At 42.6% G+C, this 21,361-nt stretch overlaps 1 protein-coding gene across 6 annotated transcripts in view; it reads left to right on the top strand.

Annotated features, from left to right (window-relative positions):
- The window catches only part of TIAM1 (TIAM Rac1 associated GEF 1), a 379,913-nt gene that overhangs the window by 217,513 nt on the left and 141,039 nt on the right, over positions 1–21,361 (top strand). For all 6 annotated transcript variants that reach the window (XM_041735233.1, XM_041735234.1, XM_041735232.1 and 3 more), the window contains one exon: positions 18,012–18,194. The gene's annotated coding sequence lies outside the window, so the exon portion shown is untranslated. The remainder of the gene's footprint in view (positions 1–18,011; positions 18,195–21,361) is intronic.

A 21,361-nucleotide genomic window follows, 5' to 3' on the forward strand; every position in this document is an offset into this window, starting at 1 on the left:
ATAGACTTGATGGAATACCTTACCTTCTTCCCGGTCCTGAGCCCTGGGCACATCATATCTCATACGTAATGGCTGTGGCTTATACTTGTTTAACAAAAAGTGAGTGACCGCATCATGTAATCTCACTTTCTAGTTGAACTCTGCTCTAAAATTCACAACTCAGATCAATCCTTGTTGTCACTTCCATGCATACCTGGGAGTTGTCGACTCTTGAGTCACATTTTTGGTGCTGGATTTTCTGAGTCCATTTGGCAGCAAACACATTTTATTATTGCTTCCTCCTGCTGTGAGATATCAGGAATGTGTGCTTTAATCCCTCAAAACTGTGACCGTTTAAATCAGGATATTATAGAATTAGTATTTGGTGTATCTGTAGTTTAGTATATCTCTGTCTAGTATATCTGATTCGCTTTGTGCATTCCTGACAGGTTCTGGGTAATGTAACGGGTACTGCCATTGGCAATATTCTTTCCAAGATATTTAAATTTTTGTCTCTAGTTATCTTCAATCACCACTGGTTATATTTAGTAGATGAAGTTTCTGTCTTTAATTTTGGGTAACAATAATCTTTTCAAAAAGCTTGCAATAACATAAAAGAGCTGAAGACTTGGTATATTATTTTCTAAGGTTGTGGTCTTCTGAGTTGTCATTTCTCATCTTTACGATTTATCACTGACAGGGAACACTGGATGCCCCTTTTGACTATTCCATATGAAGGCTTCATGTGTTTTCAATGCAATCATCAAGGAATGAGATTTCATAAATTTATTTTTATTTTTGTTAAGATTTTATTTTATTTATTCATGAGAGATACAGAGGGAGAGAGAGACACACAGAGACACAGAGAAGCAGGCTCCATGCAGGGAGTCTGACATGGGACTCTATCCCAGGTCTCCAGGATCACACCCTGGGCTGAAGGTGGCGCTAAACCACTGAGCCACCTGGGCTTTCATAAATTTAGGCACTAATTCACAGATAATTTTTTTTTTTTTTTTCACAGATAATTTTTTCATACTTGCTTGGCGTTTATATTTTGAAAATTTCTAATGATGGTGCAGGAAGCTAGAGATTATGATTACTAATCAATATCTAGATATAATGAAAGATCCCCCACATTGACCATCTGTTGATCACTTCTGTGGCTCAGACAGTAGGTCGTGTGGTTTCCAGTGGATTGTTCCATTTACTCTTAATATTTCGATTTTACACAAAAAAAATATTTCCATTTTACCAATAAGGAGACTGAGTCTTCGCGGTGTGAACTTAACTCTCCACAACCATTTAGGTATTCGGTAGCAGAAGCAAAATTCCCACCTAAGTCTGTCTGGCTCTAAAGTTCATTCTTTGAGCATTAATCTCTTGGTCCTAGTCATCTGTGGTTTTTTTGTTTTGTTTTTTTTTAAGATTCTTTCATTTATTTGACAGAGAATGAGACAGAGAGAGAGAGGGCACACAAGCAGGCAGATCAGCAGACAAAGGGAGAGGGAGAAACAGGCTCTCCACGGAGCAGAGAGCCCAACATGGGGCTCGATCTCACGACCCTGGGATCATGACCTGAGCTGAAGGCAGATGCATCACCAACAGAGCCAGCCAGGCGCCCCTTGGTCCCAGTCACTTAATGGCTAATGAAATGCAGTGAAGCTTGCGAGGACTCTGGTCTGGGAACAGTCCCTATTTTGACTGATGCTATGGGGTGTCTTTCACAATTGCTCAAGACCCGTTCATTATCTGTTTCAGATTTCATTTTGAGATTAATAATTAACCCTTAAGGGCTTTTCCCATTGTGTCAAGTTCAAACAAAAGAAGCTGACAAACTCCCATTATAAATCGAACATACCTCACAAACAAACAGCACAAGCCCCAACAAGAAATAGCAGTCGACAGGTTTGGCGTTTGCTCCACCGAAGCCCAGGCCAGTGTCAGCAGTTAATTGTGTTCTCAGAAATGTCGTGAAGTGGGGGAAGTTGGTGGTGTGGATACAGGGCCAGGCTTACTCCGTGAAAACCAGGGCTGTGCCTCCCTTCATTCTGAGAAGCATGGAGCAGATTTATTTTTGATTGAGTCCCACAGGAGATGGTAGGGTGTTCTCGAGAATTAAGTAGGCCTAACATGTTACAAATGATTTTTGAGCAATTCATTGCTACGTCTTGAAGGTTTCTGGATGCACTGTGTTGTAAACAAAACAAGCCCACGATTAGAAATGTTGGCTTCTGGTTGTTGATGGTTTTTGTTTTAATTAGTGGGAAGAAACTGCTAGCTCCAAATCTCTATAAAATCACCTGTATAACTTGTATTCCTGTTCACCTACACCTCCTCCTCCAATAGATATTTCATGCAGAGCAATATATTTGTTTCTTTCTCTGACTCACTTATACCAGGCCTTATAAAAAAGGGCTTGGGGTGGGGGTACCCATAGCATTATCTCGTGATTTCTTTTAAAACACATACTCTAGTTATCCCATATACACGTGGACATGTGTAAACCGCCCCCCCTCCCCCCAAAAAAACACATGAACCCTGGTGTGGATCTGACCTATGCCCAGTGAGTAAGAAGTCTAAGAGCCAAGGATGATGCCTGGTTAGTCATTATTATCTTTCTCATGGTCTGTTTTATGGTTGATGGAGAGATTTGGATGAAGGAACATAGAAAATTATGAGGGAAGTCTACCCGATGAGGGTAGTGCTGGTGATGATATTGATACTTGGAGCTGCCAATTAAGTAAACACCTTGATGACTTGGCTCTCTATTGGGCAAGAAGTCTGAATCTATAGTAATAAAAATGAGCACATTTTTGTTAGATGGTTCCCCGCAATAAGAACCCACAAAACACTCAGGGTCCCACAGGCCAAATCAGGTTTTGTGATTAAGAAAGTTCGGGGAACCCTTGGTTTAAAAAAGTGACATCCATTTCTTCACTACAGGAGCTAGAGCTTCCAGCTTTGACCATGGAATACATTTTCCTAAGGACACTTCTGAACATTTCCTGTGTTTCTATAGTGTGTGTACAAATCTTGCAAGACAGTGTGGAGTTGAGAAATGAACACAGCACGTTTTGGGGGATGTAGACCTGACTTCTGATCATGGTCAAGCTCTTGTTCCATCCTCTAGACAATAGATATGTCACTTACATTTAGAAATGTTTGCCTTTTTAAGGATTTAAGCGGTATTCCAGTTATAGATTAGGATACCAAAATGGCCATCACCTTTTGGCCTTCTGAGTAATCATAACATTCAGCTTAAAAAGATCACAATAAACTGCCATCCTGTCCTATTGTGTATATTCTTATAATCTATATGCATTTTTCACCTTGCCTTGTGAAGAGCATATATTTCACTGTAAAGAGTATTTGTGACATGAACATCCTCTTGGCATAAAGAATTGTATTAAATCACACCTTCATTTTTCATCTACTCTGAGCTCATTTTAAGTACTTAGTATTTGGGTCCTCCACTGCCCTTTTTGGTTCTTGTTTTAGTCCTCCCCCACCCCCCAAAGGATCTTTAAGGCTGTTTAAGGGGCCTGACACCTTCCCTGTCTTAGCATCCCTGTGAAATCTTGAGCCCGTTGAGGGGAGGTGCTCAGCACACACTGAAATGAAATTGGGTCGAGCTGAATTGAGGTTGAGCTCAGAAAGTAATAATTGGAGGAATTTTATTTTATTTTTTTAAGATGAGAAACGTCATGATCTTATTTACCTTTATGGAAAACTGAGCCGAGCTGGTACAGCACAGATGGCAGCCTGTTCCTGTGAGTGTGGGGACAGAGTGAGAGAAACAGAACAAAACAGGTGGCTGTAGAGCTGGCACCCTGGTGCCAACATTAGTTCAGGCCGCACACAGTCCCCACTTCCCTGTGCTCGTTCGAGCGAGGCATTGGTAGGACCAGAAGGCTGGTATTATTTTGATCATCAAGCTCTATTTAATGAATCCACTTCCCTCCTTCTTCTCGGGGATGCTATTTTGAATGGAAAATCACTATTGGAAAAGCAAATCCTACATTGATTATGGACACAATACTTTCCCCCTCCCCCCCTCATTATATTCCCCCACCCCCAAGGGCTCCCTCTTCTGCTCCTCCTCCCCCTCATTATATCCCCTCACCTTCAAGGGCTCCCTCTTCTGCTCTCCCTCTCCCCATTATTTCCCCCCACCCCCAACAGCTCTCCTGTGAAGCCCACGTATTGGAAACACTTATTAGTTGCTGAATTTTACTGAGGGAGGGATATGAAGCTGTGGAGACATTAAATAATTTGCCCCAAGTTCTCAAGTTATCGCTCCAAGAGGAATATCCATTGCCTACCTACTGTGAATGTTCTTTGGTTTGGTCCTTGAAAACTCAAGCTTCCTACCCTATGGAAAGGCAGGATTAGGACCCTCAAACCAAATCTCTCAGCTTGTTTTCTCTCAAGGTGAATATTTTCAGAAGGGGGCATGCTTAGGGCTTGGGAAGGCTGTTGGTGACGCCTGAGCCTTCCGAGGGTTGGTTTGGTTTAAATGTGGACCTGTCAGTTCCAGCTAACTCTGGAGGAATTGCTTTCACAGTGTGATGCATTAGTCATGAGCAGGGCGTAGGAGGGTGTTGAACAATCATTCCGACCCTCCTCCCCATTCCTGGGCTTTCAAGCTCAGACTTCAAGCCCAGCTGCATTAGAATGGAGGACATGTTGGGGACACCCCCCCACCCCCAACCCTGCTGTGTGCTTGAAGTCTTGGCTCAGGGGTGGGAAAAGGTGGTGATTTCAGATCTAGAGCTGGTGTGGAAATGTCACCATGGGGAAGCTTGTGTACCCAGGACCTCCATAATTTGAGCATATGTGGTAGGGGGGTGAGGGGGGAAAGGATTAACAGTAGGAGCCGGTTGTATTTGTGTTTTCCAGTTTGCAAATGATATTGTTTCCATATTGAAGTAAAAGAGAGTCATAGCTCTTGATGATGTTGGCTACCAGGAGACATAAGCTCAGAGGGATGCAGTTATCTGGAAATATATGACAGGGGCCTCTGGCTTGCTCACTTGGTAGAAGCATGCAACTCTTGAGCTCGAGATTGTAAGTTCAATTCTTATGTTGGGTATAGAGATGACGTAAGAATAAAACCTTAAAAAAAATGTTCTTAGGGCAGCCCTGGTGGCTTAGTGGTTTAGCACCGCCTTCAGCCTGGGGTGTGATCCTGGAGACCCAGAATTGAGTCCTATGTCAGGCTTCCTGCATGGAGCCTGCTTCTCCCTCTGCCTGTGTCTCTGCCTCTCTTTCTGTGTCTCTCATAAATAAATAAAATCTTAGAAAAAAATGTTCTTAGAAATATATGGCAAATATGACATCATGAAAGGAAGTGATCTCTTCGTGCCCTGGAGCTTGAGGCTACCAGGAGCACCCCTAGGAGATCTTCTTTTAGAGCTCAAATCCAATAGATCAGTCAAGAGCACCTGCTGGATAGATGGTTGTAAACATTTGTGGGGGAATAATTTTTATTCTTTCTGTTCCCTTGGCTGACATTGATGCCATTCCTAGGTGTTAGCAGAAAAGTCTGTTGGGCATGTGATGGTTAATTTTATATGTTAACTTGTCTAGGCTGTGGTGCCCAGTTGTTTGGTTAAACACCAGTTTAGATGTTACTACAAGGTAATTTTTAGATATGATTAGCATTTACGTCAGTAGGGATTGAATAAAGTGGATTATCCCCGATAATGTAGATGGGCTTCATCCAATCACGTGAAGTCCCTGTAAGAGAAGACTGAAGTCTTCTGGATGGAAAAAATTCTGCCTCCAGGTGCTTTTTGTACTCAAGGCAGCAGAATCATCTCTTCCCTGGGTCTCCACCCTGTTGGTCTGCCCTGAAGATTGTGACCTTGCCAACACCTACAACTGCATGAACCAGTTTCTTAAAATATTGGCCCATCCATCCATCCATCCATCCATCCATCCATCATCCATTTGCATCCTGTTGGTTCCCCTTCTCTAGAGAACCCAGACCGACACAGAGCACATGTGCCATGGAACAACATGCCAAAAAGTAATAAGCTGTAATCCTTTCCCTCGAGGAACTGGTGATCTCCCTGAAGGGATGGATTAAGACTGGTGTTCCTATAACTGATAACTATGGGGATTCTGAGGAGAAAAGTGGTGAAGCAAGTCTTGGGAGACCAGAGCTTTGCACAGGTTTCCAATAAAACACTCCAACATAAAAACAGAATTAGCTTCCAGCCATTCTATGTACCATTTTATTTGGGTGGGGGAAAGATGGGTATTTCATCTTCAAAAATCATATACGTTTAAAATTTTATTCCATTATCAACCAACCTCCTGAGTAAATCTTTGAATAAAAGTGACTCTTCAGAAAGATGCCCCTTTATCCCTAGGACTCTTCTCTTTGCTGGCCGTGCCAGGACTGTTTGTTTGTTAGGTAACAAAGCAGGGATTGAAGGGACTTCATCTGGAAGGACGTTACATACATCTTGAATGTGTGCTAGTTCGGTTTTGCAGTGATGAATGCACTGAGTGGGCAGCAGAGAGGGATATGAGTGATGGAGATTAAAGGCAAGGAGACCTAGATTTAAGGATAGAAATAGAAGGAGCTGGCTAGGGGCACCTGGGTGGCTCAGTGGTTGAACATCTACCTTCGGCTCAGGGTGTGATCCCGGGATCCTGGGATCAAGTCCTGCATCGGGCTCCCTGCAGGAAGCCTGCTTCTCCCTCTGCCTATGTCTCTGCCTCTCTCTGTATCTCTTATGAATAAAAAAATAAAAAAGTCTTAAAAAAAAAATTGAACTCTTAAATGAGAGCTCCTTTAGTTACCGGTGGTTTTCGGGATGGGAAGCTGGCCAGACAGAATGAGGATTTCTTCTAGAAGATGGAACCTTTTCCTCCCACCTAGGAAAACCAAAGTTTCATTCAAGAATATTTCAAAAATGATTTTTCTTTGTGTGTTGTTGTTGTTGTTATTGTTGTTGGCCTTTTTTCCCTCCAGACTATATAACTGATATTTCTTGGCTCCTTACCCTGGCTGTGTTTGAGGTTCCCCACACCAAAAAAATAAATAAATAAATAAAAAATTTAAAAAAAATGCAGCCATGGTTGGAAACTTGTTTTTGCCTATTGCCTCTTGGCCAGTCACTGTATTGTCTTAGAGGGGTTGGAGATAAGCAAGTTGCAGAAATGAGTCCCTCCTCCCTATATCATTTTCTTTTTCTACATATGGCATCGTTTTAGTAAGCACTGGTAAAGGGGTATGGACTAAAGCCTTGATCGCAGAAAACACAATTTAATGCCCCCCAGTGAGAGCTAATCCTATCAGCAGATAACTTCAGCACAGCCCCAGGTTTCCAGCACATGTTCACAGGCCTGCTGATACGTTACCTTCCTGAAGATTCTTGGAGGTTTTGACACTGCCGTGATGTTGCTTCATAAGAAGGCTAAGATGCAGGTAAAATTTAGACTCTGAAGATGGGAAACTGAGGAATTTGTGAAATAGGCTTAAAAAACAAACATTAGCAACAGATTTGGGATTGTTTTTGTTTTACCGTAATGACCTTTTTTCTGCTGCCGGAGAGTTCTCTTGCAACCTGCAGACCCCACCTGTCCACCATGTCCCTGGAAAAAACAGTAAGCCTGGACCAAGGTGGAATAAGATAAATAGAAGGGGGATAGGCACTCCAGGTGGTTTTGTTTGCACTGGGGTCATGTGGCCGGGGAAGGAGGCATTCCTTTGAGCTTTCCACAAGCCATCTTTTCTTAGTTTCCGGGTCAGCTTTCTCTCTGTTCCAGCAATAGTCTTCAATGTCAGATGGATGTGCGAGATGCTCTCATTAGGGTATGAGAAGGAAATTTATATTTCTTCCTATCTTGCGCACCTAAATTTTTGTGTATTTTTGTTTGGTTCACATAAATCACCTACATCATCAACATACACAGAAGTTTTAAAATGTGCATAATTTATTTGAACAGTAGCTCATGTATGTAATTTGTACGTTAATTAAATGAGCGATGACACACACTCCTATTGTTTTAGATGGGCTGCTCCGAACTATTTTATTGAATGAGGATGCCCATAAAACCATTTGCACAGCAGTGCCCTGGACAGGAGTGTACTCATTAGTTCTTAGAAGGCAGGCCGGTGTCTGTTTTGCTTGCTTTGTGTGTGGTCTCATAGATATTACTTGGCAATGAATGTCAAGCTTTTTAAGCTAGTTGCCGTCATACAAGAAACAGATTTGCTTTGTGATTTTATGTATCGGTTTTTCTGCATGGGGACTTTGATGTATCACTGTTTCAGAGGCGTTCCCATGGTTTCCCAGGAACTGTCTTTATATGAAAGAGGCTGATTATCCTCTTTTGACTACAGGGAGTAGTCATAAAAAAGTCATTTGATTTTTTTTTCTTCTTCTTCTACTTTTAAAAATCAAGTCTGCAACCACTTCGTGTGCTTTTTATTTCCCCCTCAGCTTTTAATTCAGTTGGGATGAATGTTGGTCATTACTCAGCCAAAAACATCATGCACCAGTGTGTAAAGTAAGAATTGGTTGTTCCATCTTGCATTTCTGGGGCCAAGCTCCTTGGCACTTTTTGCCTTAATTGAATCATGTATTTACTGGAAAGAGAATCTCACAATGGTTACAGTTATGACACAGGTTTTAACTTAAGCAGGTTAAAGAAACATGGACTTCCTTTCAAGTATAAGGAGCACAGAAACTTCTAGACCAGCCTCTTAATTTAAAGAGATGGCGGATGGTCAGGATGATGGGATTGAGTTGAGTTCTGCCGTTTGCTTCCCATTTCACTCACTCGTGGAAGGGGAGGTGATGGTCCTCAAATGCTACATTTGAAGTAGTGTCTGGTGGGCTGCTTTATGCATCCCAGATGCATTTCCCTATGATCTGTACAGCGTCGGAGCACCAGCCTTGTAGTCAACAATCTTATTTAAATGATGAACCCAACCTCAGAGTGAGTCAGGAGCACAGTGGGTGTCCTGTGGACCTAGAGAATTTTGGGGGCTGAACTCAAATCTGAAATCTGATTTACATTTTAACTTTGGCACCAAACATGAGGCAGCATTTTATTTTTGTGTGAAATTATTGATGTTATTTAATCTATTTATTATTATAGCCATTGGCTTAGTCAATGGAAGGCATAGTTGAGATAATGTTTTCAACTTCTGGCCTCTCACAGGTCATCAGAGGTTGTGTGTATGTGAGTTTAAAGTTCTTCGATTATATGATATAATTGGCCAGTTTTTGTGTCTCCATAAATTCTTCTTGATCCAAGCTTTTTGGCAGGGTTCCTTTCTTCCTTTCTTCCTGCCTGCTTTCCTTCTTTCTTTCCTTTTCCCTCCCACCTAACCTACCTACCTATCTTTCCCCTCCTTCCCTCCCTTCCTTCCTGTCTGTGCTAATGTGTTCCAACCCTGGTTGCTCTGTGCCTGTGTGGAATGGACATCACATTTCTAGTAGGATCACTATGAATTCCCACCTCTTAAGGATAAAACTTTCAAATGGGTGCTCCGTATGATCTCACAATGGGAGAGATGTTATTGTCACCTTCTCTGTCAGTTATCAAACTAGAAACTTCAGAAACATCTCTCCCTTCTTTTTCTCCTTCCCTCCTCACTTCTGACAGGTAACTATGTGGCCACTGAGTCCTGGTGACTCTGCCTGACTTTCTTATTACTTCAAGGTTCTCACTGGCCCTGTCTAGGCCACCTTATCTCCAGCCAATGACCACCTGATTGGTTTGTTGCAAGAAGCCTCCACTTCTTTTCCCTGCTAGCCAGAGTGGGCTGGGGAGAACATGTTTGATTGTATAACTCTGCTAATAAGTTCCTATCACATAGTCCATCACACATACTGTCTGATTCCTTGGTGTAGCATCCATAGCCCCAACCTATCTTTTTAGCCTTACAATTTCCAGCTCCTTTCTATGCATCTACCTCTCTAACATTGGACTGATGTTTTTTCAGCCCTGGGAGCCTTTGCTTTCTTTCTGGAAAGTTCCCCCCCTCCTTTTTTTTTTTTTTTTTGCATACTCCCTCCTGTTATTGTTTATTTCCTCCTATCCTCACAAGCTAAGCCAATCATATTAGCCCATTAGGACCAAATGACAGCTTCTTCTGGCAGAATTAGCCTATTTCTTCTCCTCTTCCTCCTTCATCTTTTTAAAGATTTTTATTTATTTATTCATGAGAGACACAGAGAGAGAGGCAGACATAGGCAGAGGGAGAAGCAGGCTCCCTGTGTGGAGCCTGATGTGAGACTCGATCCCAGGACCCCGGGATCATGACCTGAGCCTAAGGCAGATGCTCAACCACTGAGCCACCCAGGTGCCCCAGGTGCCCCTAGCCTATTTCTTTTTATCATTCATTACTGACAATGCCAGATGAGCCTCTACAGCCCTGTCTCTGATTGGATAGGTGATCATCATTTACTCAGACTTGGAGCATCATAAGGAAAATGGTCTCTTTCCTTATCCTGGACATACAGTAGGTGATCAATAAATGTTGGTTGAGTTAACTAAGAAAGAAACTAAGAAAGAAAATGGCGCCAGTGAAACTACCCTACAGTATTGTGACTGTAAGGTACATTTAATTTCAGAGATGTTCAAAGTGAAAAATGTGTTTCTTAGAATCAGTGAAATAAGGAACCATGTTTTACCTGCTGGAGCTTGTAGTCTTAATTTTATAACTGCAAGAGAGTTGGAAGTGATTTGCAAATAAAAAATTGAGGTCATTTTAAAAGGCCTTTTTTTACTTTCAAATGACAGAGTAAAGAAGCATTTTGGGCTGAGTGTCCTGGGACTACCTTGGGATGCTAGGCCTGTGAAACCTTTTCCTGTCACTCTTTCATGAGTGAGCACTAGTTTCTCCCATTTTTATTTTATTTATTTTTCCCCTGTTTTTATTTTTATTTATTTATTTTTAATTATTTATTTTTTTGAGAGAGAGGGATAGTGAGTAGAGAGGGGGAGAGGGAGAGAGGAGGAGAGAAAGAGACTCCCAGCTGAGCAAGGAGCCCTCTCAGGGCTCATTCTCACCACCCTGAGATCCTGACCTGAGCCAAAACCAAGAGTTGGACACTCAACTGACTGAGCCACCCAGATACCAAAACTAGTTTCTTCCTTTCTAGAAGGTGGGGACTTACAGGTAAAGAATCTACCCCATTTTGAAAATCCTTGGGAGGAATTCCTTTAAAATTTTGTTACAAATCATCTTATTTGACACTGAAGTAGAAGACCCTTTGCTGCACTAAAATGTTTTCCTTAGTCTTTGATTAAAATTCTCTGTTACCACCTAAACACGTATCAGGATTAGTGTTCCTAATATCCCCTTACCAGTGGCTTTGCACAGGACCCATTATAGTGTCACTTTTTATGTAGGGCAGCTGTGTTTCCCGCTATCATACTTGCTCATTGAGTTTTGATTACTGAATTATGTTAATCTAATATTCACACACACACTTAAGATTTTTAGTTTCTCTTCCTTCCTCTCCATCCTTTAGTATCTGATTTACCAAAATCTCTTTACCTGTTTTCTCTTAGAGAATTTCGCCATCTCATACATGCCTTCTGCTGACATGAATACTGCCAGCAGCAGAAACAGAACCAAAGAACAGGTATCAGCTGGAGGGAGTGATTCTTTCTGATGGGTCCTTTAGGCTCGAGCATGAGGAGTGTGTATTTGGGGTCTCTAGCCTGGTAACCTCTCCAGAGGGGTTTGTGGTCCTTTCTCCCTCCTCTGTGTCAAAGGCAGTCCCAGCCCCTGTTGCTGGCAGGCATAGTTGCCACACCTCACCCAGGGAGCTCTTCCCTGACTCATGGAGTGGCCCTCCCATTCTCTGTGGGAGAGGCAGCTCTGGGTGAGGAAACTATTGTACCTGTAATAGTGGCCAACAGAACCAAATCTCCAGGGTGACCACATCTTACTCTGCTTTCTGATGAAGAAGGGGAGACCCCTTGACAGCTCGATTACATTTCAGGTTGAAGACTTCCCTCCTGGCTGCTCATTGAGAGAACAGGTGAAGGGAGAGGCCAGGTTGTAGGCATTGGAAACCATCATGGAAATGGCAGGTTGCTGTTTAATACCGCTCAGTCCCCTGGGAGGGCCTGGAGAAAATCTTGGAGGTGGACAGCAGCTGCTGAGTCTGACATTCCCTGCTCTTAGAGTGCCCTTCTGCTCAGCTGCTCACTCAAGGCCCTGTCCTTCAGAATGGAGACTCCCTGGTCTCCAGTCTCCACACTATAAACAGCAGGTATGGTGGAAAGCCAGAAAGAACCAGAACCAAATTCCTCCTCTGGAGCTGTAATCTTTGATTGTGAAAGAGGAGCTGCCCTAACCCATCACTCATCTGCCCCAGTGGTTTGGGATCCGAAGCTTCTTCCTGTGTCTGGGAAGGCTTCTATAGCTGGTATGGGAGTAGGAGACAAGTTGGCCTGAAAACAGGAACCTGGGTGACTTCATTTTGGAAAAGACGCTGTTTGAAATCTCTTCTTACTAAGGCATTGATGTGTTTTGGGGAAGATAATTCTGGGGTGCAGTTTAAGGATTGTACACTCTGGTATGTCACATGGGAGGTATGGAAGCTCTTTCAATGGCATACTGTCCTCTCCCACTGTCCTCTCATGGGCAGCTGGTTCTCTCCCTGGGAACACCCCATGAAGGTAAGCCACAATGTGGTATAGTGCTGAAGGGCCGATTTCAGCATTAGTAGTTAACCATGGTCAGCTCCACTTCCATTTTCTTTGGGAATCCAATGTCCCATTCACTCCTGCAGTGAAATGGGTGGGCTTCATTTTTGACATGACTCAAACTTCAAATGGAGAATTTAGGAGCTAGGAGCCCAGAGCTGAGTGGGCTGTCAACATCACAGGGTCACTTCTCTCGGAGTGTTGGGTGGAGTTCTCAAGTGTTCAGTAGCTTCATGGCTTCTTAGTGGGAATGAGGCTACTTAGACTTTTGAGAAATTATGTGGTTCTCGTGGTCTGTCCTGAAAAAGCTATTAAATTGATTTCAGTAAGCTGGGCCTCATGTGAGCCTTTGTTGGGCCAGGCTTGGCGGGGGGGTGGTGTTTGGGAGATTTGATGGCCAGCTGTGTAACGTAGCCCTCTGGGACTGGCAATTTCCAAACTCCCTTGGACGGAGCTGGGAGGGAGCTTTGTAGTGCAATGTTGGAGTTGTATGCATTGGCAGTTGCCAGTGTCCAACTGTAGCTGCAAGACAATAAACACCAAGAACCGAGGGAAACTTAGAAGAATATTTTGGCCTAAAGCCACTGACGCCCTGCCAGAGAGATAGTAAGCATTCCATAAATGGTAGATTGCGCTGAGTCGGGGTAGAACATGTTACTTCACTTTGAAACACACTGACTTTACTCCGATGAAATATGGTAATTCGGTCTGTCCCAGCCGAACCTGTTGGTTAAGTATTGCCAAAGATTCACTGTTCTAAAATTAAAGTTATTATTTTAGTAGAGATTTCTTGACTTATAGCTGGCTTGAAAATACTGATTCTATGAACATGTTTCCTCAGTTACCTTGAGATACATTTGGATCTACTAGGAAGTAGCGTTGCTCAAAACAAGTACAGTGCTTGAACATGGGAACTTCCAGGGATTTTGTTCAGCTGAGTTGGGTGTCTGCTTTCACCTGTCTCAAAACATGGTTGGGCTAATGCCATGTTATCCATGCTTTAGGGAGTAGGAATTTGGAGTTCCTATCATAGCTTGTTCATCTGTGCTAAGAATCCTGGTCCTACCTTGTGTGGTCATGTGGTTGGTTCTCCTGGGAGGGAAGGTATAGTACCTCCTCTTTGTGCTATAGTCTCAGTTTTCATACAAGGTGGACAAGCTCACCCCTGGTGGAACCCTCCCCTCATGCCAGATGGGGTTGGCCATCTGGTAGCATGACCCAGCTATACCTGGGCACAAGCCTTAAGCTTACCACCCTCAGGACTCTGTGGAGAGCAAGAAGTGATTAAGGGGAATTTCCTGGACGGTTATGCAGCCTTTCTACTCTTCAGCAGTATCCTACTTCTTCAGAACTTCTGTTACCGACTTGTGATTTTCTTTTTAAATCAATTATCAAGAACAAACATCCATATGAAATGTGTCACTGAGCCCATGTGGAAGGCTATGGTCCAGAACATTGCTTATCATATCACAGTGGCCTCAGAGGACCACAGGGCAAATTTCTATCTGATCTTAGCACCAAGAATATTCATCCTTCCTCTGAGCAGTTGATTTGGAATTGTGAATTTTACCACTGCCGTGTTTTCCCAATTGAGTTGGCTATTACAATGCTTACTGTAAATGGCACTAGCTGTGTAGTTTGATAGGGTGTGCATGGTTACCTTATTTTCTCTCTATCACCCTTTGGGTTTCTTTTGAGTTTTGGAGGATAGTAATTTCTTCTATTTTAGATTACATATATATATCTTAAAATATTTTATTTATTTATTCATGAAAGACACAGAGAGAGGCAGAGACATAGGCAGAGGGAGAAGCTGGCTCCAGGCAGGGAGCCTGATGTGGGACTCGATCCTGAGTCCATGGGATCATGCCCTGAGCCAGGGGCAGGTGCTCAACCGTTGAGCCACCCAGGTGTCCCAGATAATATATCTTTTTAAAAGAGATTTCATTCGTTTATTTATTTTAGAGAGTAAGTGTGCACACATGAGCAGGGGGAGGGGCAAAGAAGGAGGGAGGGAGAAGGAGAATCTCAAGCAGACCCTGTGTTGAGCATGGAGACTGATGTGGGGCTTAGTCTCATGACTTTGAGATTATGACCTGAGCCAAAGCCAAGAGTTAGATACTCAACTGATTGAGCCACCCAGGTGCCCTTGGATTATGTATTTTTGAAAGTCACTCACTACTGAGTCCTTTGTTGAATAGAGTAATAGTTAAAAAATTAGTAAAGAAGAGCAGTGAATTTTCTTTAATATCTGAACTATGTAAAATTTTTCAATGCCCAAGATCCATCCATTTATCTATCCATCCATCTATTTACCCATGCATCTATCTGATACTGAGTTTTAGATTAAGAATGAATACTAAAAACTAATTTTTTTTGGTGCTTGTTACGTATGAAATAAATATTCCGGAATTTGGCTTGTTCAGGATTTTGATTCAAGACCTCTAACAGCCCCCATCCCTCTGCTCCTCACTTTTAAGATTCAAGGTAAGGGGAAACTTCCTGATTCTCATTAATTCACTAATTATGAAGCAGTTTGGGGCACTTAAGTCATGAACAGAGAGTTAATTAACATACTTCTGTAGCATTATATGGTTTGTATAATGTTTCGGGTTGATTCTCTGTCTTTGCACCATCTTTTCAGGTAGTTTGGTAGTGGAGATAATCTTATATCTTCATTTTTCCTTTTGAGTTTCACAACAGATAATTTAGTCGCCCAAGGTCACATAAGTCATAGAGCCTGGTACACGAGCTTGAGTATTTTGAGACCAAGTACAATACCCCTTTCTCTAAATTACTTTGGTTTCTAGAACTGGCGAGGACTTCAAATGACAGGATGCTTCTTACGAGGTTTTATTTTAAGAATTTATTTATTTATTCATGAGAGACATAGGCAGAGGGAGAAGCAGGCTCCCTGCAGGGAGCCCGATGCAGGACTGGATCCCAGGACCCCAGGATAATGCCCTGAGCCAAAGGCAGATGCTCAACCACTGAGCCACCCAGGTACCCTTGCCCCACAACAAATTTGAGGTGATTCGTGTCATCCAACTTCTAACACAGACCCAGATTCAGTGAGTTAGGCATGATGTTTTAAGGAAGCCCATATAACAGTCACCTTCTACAGTGTATTTTTTTTTTTAGTTTATGAATATTAAGTAATTGTAGAATCATAGCTAATGTTTATTGCAAACCGACCAAGGGGTAGGCCCTCAGCTCGTGACGTAACATAGATGATCTTATTTAATGATCCTAATAACCAGTGGTTTAGGAACTATTCTGTTTGTAGAGGGCTGATATCTAGAGTTTGCCCCAAACCACCCTGCAAGTAGATGGTGAGGCCAACACTTGACCTGATGCATGCAATAGAGCTGAGGCTCAGACCTCCAACACTGAACTTGGTGCATCGCTGCCTTCCGTTGAAACTGGAATTCTTTGCAGTTCTCGAAGAAAACTCAAGAGTACTAATCGTTCTCAGGGTGCCATGGTGTCTACAGGCCAGGGTGGAGGCCACTACAGGCCTAATGAGCACTTCTTGGCACATCACAACCATAGCATATCTGCCGACTGCAAAAGAACCTATACGAGGCTCTTCTTTGGGCCATATCACGGGTCGTTTCCGCAGCCTGGGCCATAGGGACAATTTTTTCCCCACCAAGACCTGACAAAAGTTCGACCCAGTGCAACTCAGATTTGTTTTCCTGCATGTTTTATGAATAATGCACTGTAACTCTTACCTTCTTCCCCACGTCGTTCTTCTACTCAGGCATTAGAAAGATACAGATAGAGAAAAATTTTAGTTCTGGTAGATTGAATATGTACTTTTTCTGAAGTAGAAGAAAATGCATTATCAGCTTCTGTGGCGCAGGTGGAAGGGCAGCCGCCCGCAGGCCCCCATTTGCCAGCAAGAATCCCGCCTTGCAAATTATTGGCAGCTGGCACCGTAATGAGTCCATTTCAATATAAATGGGCTGTTGCTTATTAATTTCTGCCAGTTCCTAGGCAATTCAGGAACTGCTTTGAAAATTTGAAAATTTACAGAGGACGGCTTCAGGAGGATGCCTAGGAAAAGAGAGAGAACAAGCTAGCAATGGGGGAATTATGGAAAGGGCACGCATTGTAGGGTAATAATGGGGTATTGCTGGGGACTCGGGCTCCCTTCCTGGCAAGCGTTGAGTCACCCACTTCAGGTTAAATAGCACATTTTCCGAGATAAGGAAGAGCTGCAACTTGGCTGATTGTTCTGTCCTCTGTGGAAGCTTGCATTTATTTACTTCCCCCCTCTGGGTGGCTGCCTTCCACGGAGTAGGGAGTTTTCTCCCTCCGTGTTCCTGCTCAAAGTGTTTGGCACCTCGGGTTCTCGCCTTGCTGGGAGCAGCAGCTGGCAGCCCCCCAAGAGGGATGACCAGGAGGAGGGTGATAAGGTGCAGCCACCCCAAGGAGCCCTTGGACTCTAGGATTTGCAATTTCATCTCAGAAGGCAGGCTTTTTTTCTCCCCCCTAAAAAAAAAAAATCATTCATACTCCTTGATCACGGGGCCGCCCTTGTCAGTTTATCTCCTGTGTTAAATAACAGTTGAGATATTTCACTAAAGTCTTTTCTGTACATATTTTTCATGAGTGGCCCCTGTGCTGGCCAGCTGTAAACGTGTCCACGGTGAGGTCTGTGTCCTTGGTCTTTTGTTTTACTGCCTTTTGACATTTTCTTCAACTTTTGTCATCAACGTAGCTCCGCTTTGATAGTAACTGAGATTTCCCTGTTTCCTTTTATTTATTATCTCTGTTCCTTGAGGCCTTTGGAAGATGGAAGAGGGAGCCGTGGAAATCATTCCTTGGGAACTTGCTTCTGTTATCTAATACTTTTCTCCATAGAAATAGGGGAGAATGATAACTTTGTTTATAGGGCTATTTCTTTCTTTCCTTTTTTTCCCTTTTTTTTCTTTCTTTCTTTAAAATTTTATTTATTCATTCATGAGAGACACACAGAGAGAGGCAGAGACACAGGCAGAGGGAGAAGCAGGTGCCCTGTGGGGAGCCCAACATGGGACTCGATCCCAGGACCCCAAGGTCACAACCTGAGCAGAAGGCAGATGCTGAACCACTGAGCCACCCAGGAGCCCCTTAGGGCTGTTTCTTACCATAAATATAGTTACGCTTATGCTTATTTATATGTCTGATGATGCCTGGTCTTCATACCTGTTGCTCACTGTTGCACCATTTGATTCCGGCGGGTGGTATCACACACAGAACGGATGTTGGAGAATGGAGGAGAGTGAGCTCCATCGAAAAGGCCCATCTTCTGTGTTCTGGCTGACCAATTCCTTTCCCTTTTCCGTCCTCTGCAGGTTTTTGGCACATCCTCGTAGACTCCGATGACACCACGATGGCCTCCCCGAGGGGCAGGTGCTGACTGATTCCTCTACCCGGTCCCTGCCGCTGTTCATCCGGACACCATTTCCAATCTCAGTATCTAAATGCCACAGTGCTCTTCGGGCAAGTTGGGCTGGGAACCACTGTTGCCTTGTAAGGTAGGTTTGTATATGTATTTTTTTTTAAGAGTTTATTTATTTATTAATGAGAGACACACAGAGAGAGGCAGAGACACAGGCAGAGGGAGAAGCAGGCTCCCCATGGGGGGCCTGATGCAGGACTCGATCCCAGGACCCCGGCTCCACAACCTGAGCCAAAGACAGATGCTCAACCACTGAGCCACCCAGGTGCCCCTGTATATGTATTTTTGATCCTATCTGCGTCTGCATGAATTCCTGGAAATACTCCCAAAGTGGTGGGACAGATACATTTTCACGTCATTGGAATTGCCTTGTTGCATGTAGCTCGTGGGAAAAAGAATTTGGAACCACTTCTTTGGATTAGGGTTACACCCATCTAAGAATTCAAAAGCATTAGCATTAAACCTTAAGAAAAAAAAGAAAGAAAGAAAGAAAAAGGCAGTACCTATGAAATCTCCCCCCCTCCCTGTGAATTGCCCTCAGGGTCTTTTAAATTTATCCCTGAGCTCACCATCTTTAGATTGGATTATGTTTGAAAACGACAAACCTAGCTGTAAAATCTTCACTTCAAAACAATGATAGATTTTGTTTCTGGTTTGGATAATCTTTAAAAAGCAAAATAAATACAGTCAAAATAATCATCTTTCTAAATCAAAGATCATCTTTTATTTGTTGCAAAACTTTCCTGTTTAGTCTCTTGTGTGAAGGGTGTTTGCGTGTGACTTGGCAAAACACTTTTCATGGGTTTGTGAAGATTTAGCAAAAACTTTCAGAACTTTGTCTCAGTTTAATCTTAGCTCCCCCCCCACCCCCTACCCCACCCCTGTCTTCAAGCTCAGCCTCCAGTAGAGAAAAAACAGGCTTGAAACCAAGACCTCCCACTAGAAGCTAATTTTAAATTTGCAATCTGTTGTCTTGTGATTTTCGCTTCAAATTTAACTTTGAAATAAATACATTTCATCCTTTCTCCTGCAAATTTGGAGGTCTGTTTTCAAGTCATAGAAGGGTGATCATTATGTTTATTTTAATAAGTTTTTAAATACCTCAGGGGAGTGCAAAATTATATTATTAATAATTATCATTTATATGCATCATTAACTGCCTTGTGCTTGGGTTTCACAATGTCCTTACCGATGACTGAGAAACCTTGCTTTAGTAGTTCCCTTTTGACTTGAATATGATATGAATTGGGTCATCTTGGGCCTGCTAATGAGCTCTAATGTTTTATATATTTGAAGAATGCTTGTTAAGAGATGGTCTACGTGATGATCACTCCCATCGAGGAGAGCTGTGTTAAGGTTGTTAGTATATTTAGGTGACCAAGACAGGGATGTGTAAAGCATGGTCCCTGCCACTGAGCAATTATAAAAAGATGGGGGGGGGGGGGGTCCATACAAAGCAAGACAAGTGTGTCAGTGTACAAATAACCGTGCTGCAGACACCATGTGAAGAGGTCAAGCAAAGTGCTGTTGGAATATAGAGAAAGCGTGATTATATCCAAGCTAGATAGTATTTTCTTTACCTTAGGTAATTTTTCCCAGCCATCTGTTTTGAGTTTGGGTTTGGTGTCGTTTGTTGTAGCTGTCAGCATAGTGCCCACATCCTCACTCTCTTCAATTATCCAAAAAACCCAGGGACTTCAAACATGTTAACATGTTTTATTTATTTTTCTTTCCTTAAAATGAATTACAGGTTTAGTGCAGAAACTTTTGAAAATACAAAAAAAAAAGTATAATTTTTTGAGAATTGAAATTACCCACAATCACTCTATTCAGAATAGTTGCCTTTAAAATTATTATACAGGTCTGGCGTGTGTGTGTGTGTGTGTGTGTGTGTGTGTGTGTGTGTGTGTGTGTGTATGAGAGAGAGAGAGAGAAAGTGACATTAATATTCTAATATTCTTTTAAGACTTTATTTATTCCTGAGACACAGAGAGAGAGAGACAGAGACAGAGACAGAGAGAGAGGCAGAGACACAGGCAGAGGGAGAAGCAGGCTCCATGCAGGGAGCTCGACATGGGACTCGATCCCTGGTCTGCAGGATCAGGCCCTGGGCTGAAGGCAGCGCTAAACCGCTGAGCCACCCAAGCTGCCCAACATTAATATTCTTTTTTTTTTTTTTTTTTTAATTTTTATTTATTTATGATAGTCACAGAGAGAGAGAGAGAGAGGCAGAGACACAGGCGGAGGGAGAAGCAGGCTCCATGCACTGGGAGCCTGATGTGGGATTCGATCCCGGGTCTCCAAGATCGCGCCCTGGGCCAAAGGCAGGCGCCAAACCGCTGCGCCACCCAGGGATCCCCCCAACATTAATATTCTTAAAGGAAAATTTTAACCTGCTTAGAACCATTTTCTTGGATGTGCATCTCAAATGTAAATTTTTACTTCTGAGGATAAGAAGAGTTTTGCTCCAGTGATGTTTGACCCTACAAGAGAATTACTTTTTTTTTTGTTGTTGTTAGAATTATCTTTTTTGATTATTTACTTCTGACCAGGGCAAGCCTTGGCAGGCTGACCCATAGGGCTGGGCTTTGATTTCATCTAGCCTTCCCATTCTTCGGGGAAGGGGTGGGTCACTCTGCTGTCTATTTGGGGTACTGCTTGAAGTGTTGGTCTCATCTAGGGAATTTGACATCCTGTACCATAGAAATATTATTACAGGCTCCTTAGGTGTCAAAGTAATGAGATTATTTCCAGTTACCCTTTCGTATCTTCTTTCTCTCCCTTTTCCCCCTCCTGAACAATCTGAAGTTACAGTAGTATTTTTCCTTACTGCTCTCTGCCCAGAGACCTTTGGCTGTGGGGTGATTTTCTATTAACTGGAATGTTTCCTCATGCAAAATAGAGAAGACGTAACGTTAGTGTGATTAGAATCGCAACTTGCGTGATATATCTTGGAACACACAAGTTTTACCTTTCTTTTTTATTTGTGTTCTGTTTCTCTACTCATATATAATAATTGACATTTATAATGATTTTGCATAGACATTACATGCAGTTAAGTTTTTCATTTATTTCAAGATGTTTACCTTTACTCAGCATAGTTATAATAGCTGCTTTATTTTATTTTAGTTTTTGAAGAGGAAATTTCCAAAGAAAAACATTTATCTATCTATCTATCTATCTATCATCTATCTATCTATTTATCTATTTATGAGAGAGAAAGAGAAAGAGTGCATGTGCCCA

This window comes from Vulpes lagopus, chromosome 20, assembly GCF_018345385.1.
Source record: "Vulpes lagopus strain Blue_001 chromosome 20, ASM1834538v1, whole genome shotgun sequence".
NCBI lineage: Eukaryota > Metazoa > Chordata > Mammalia > Carnivora > Canidae > Vulpes > Vulpes lagopus.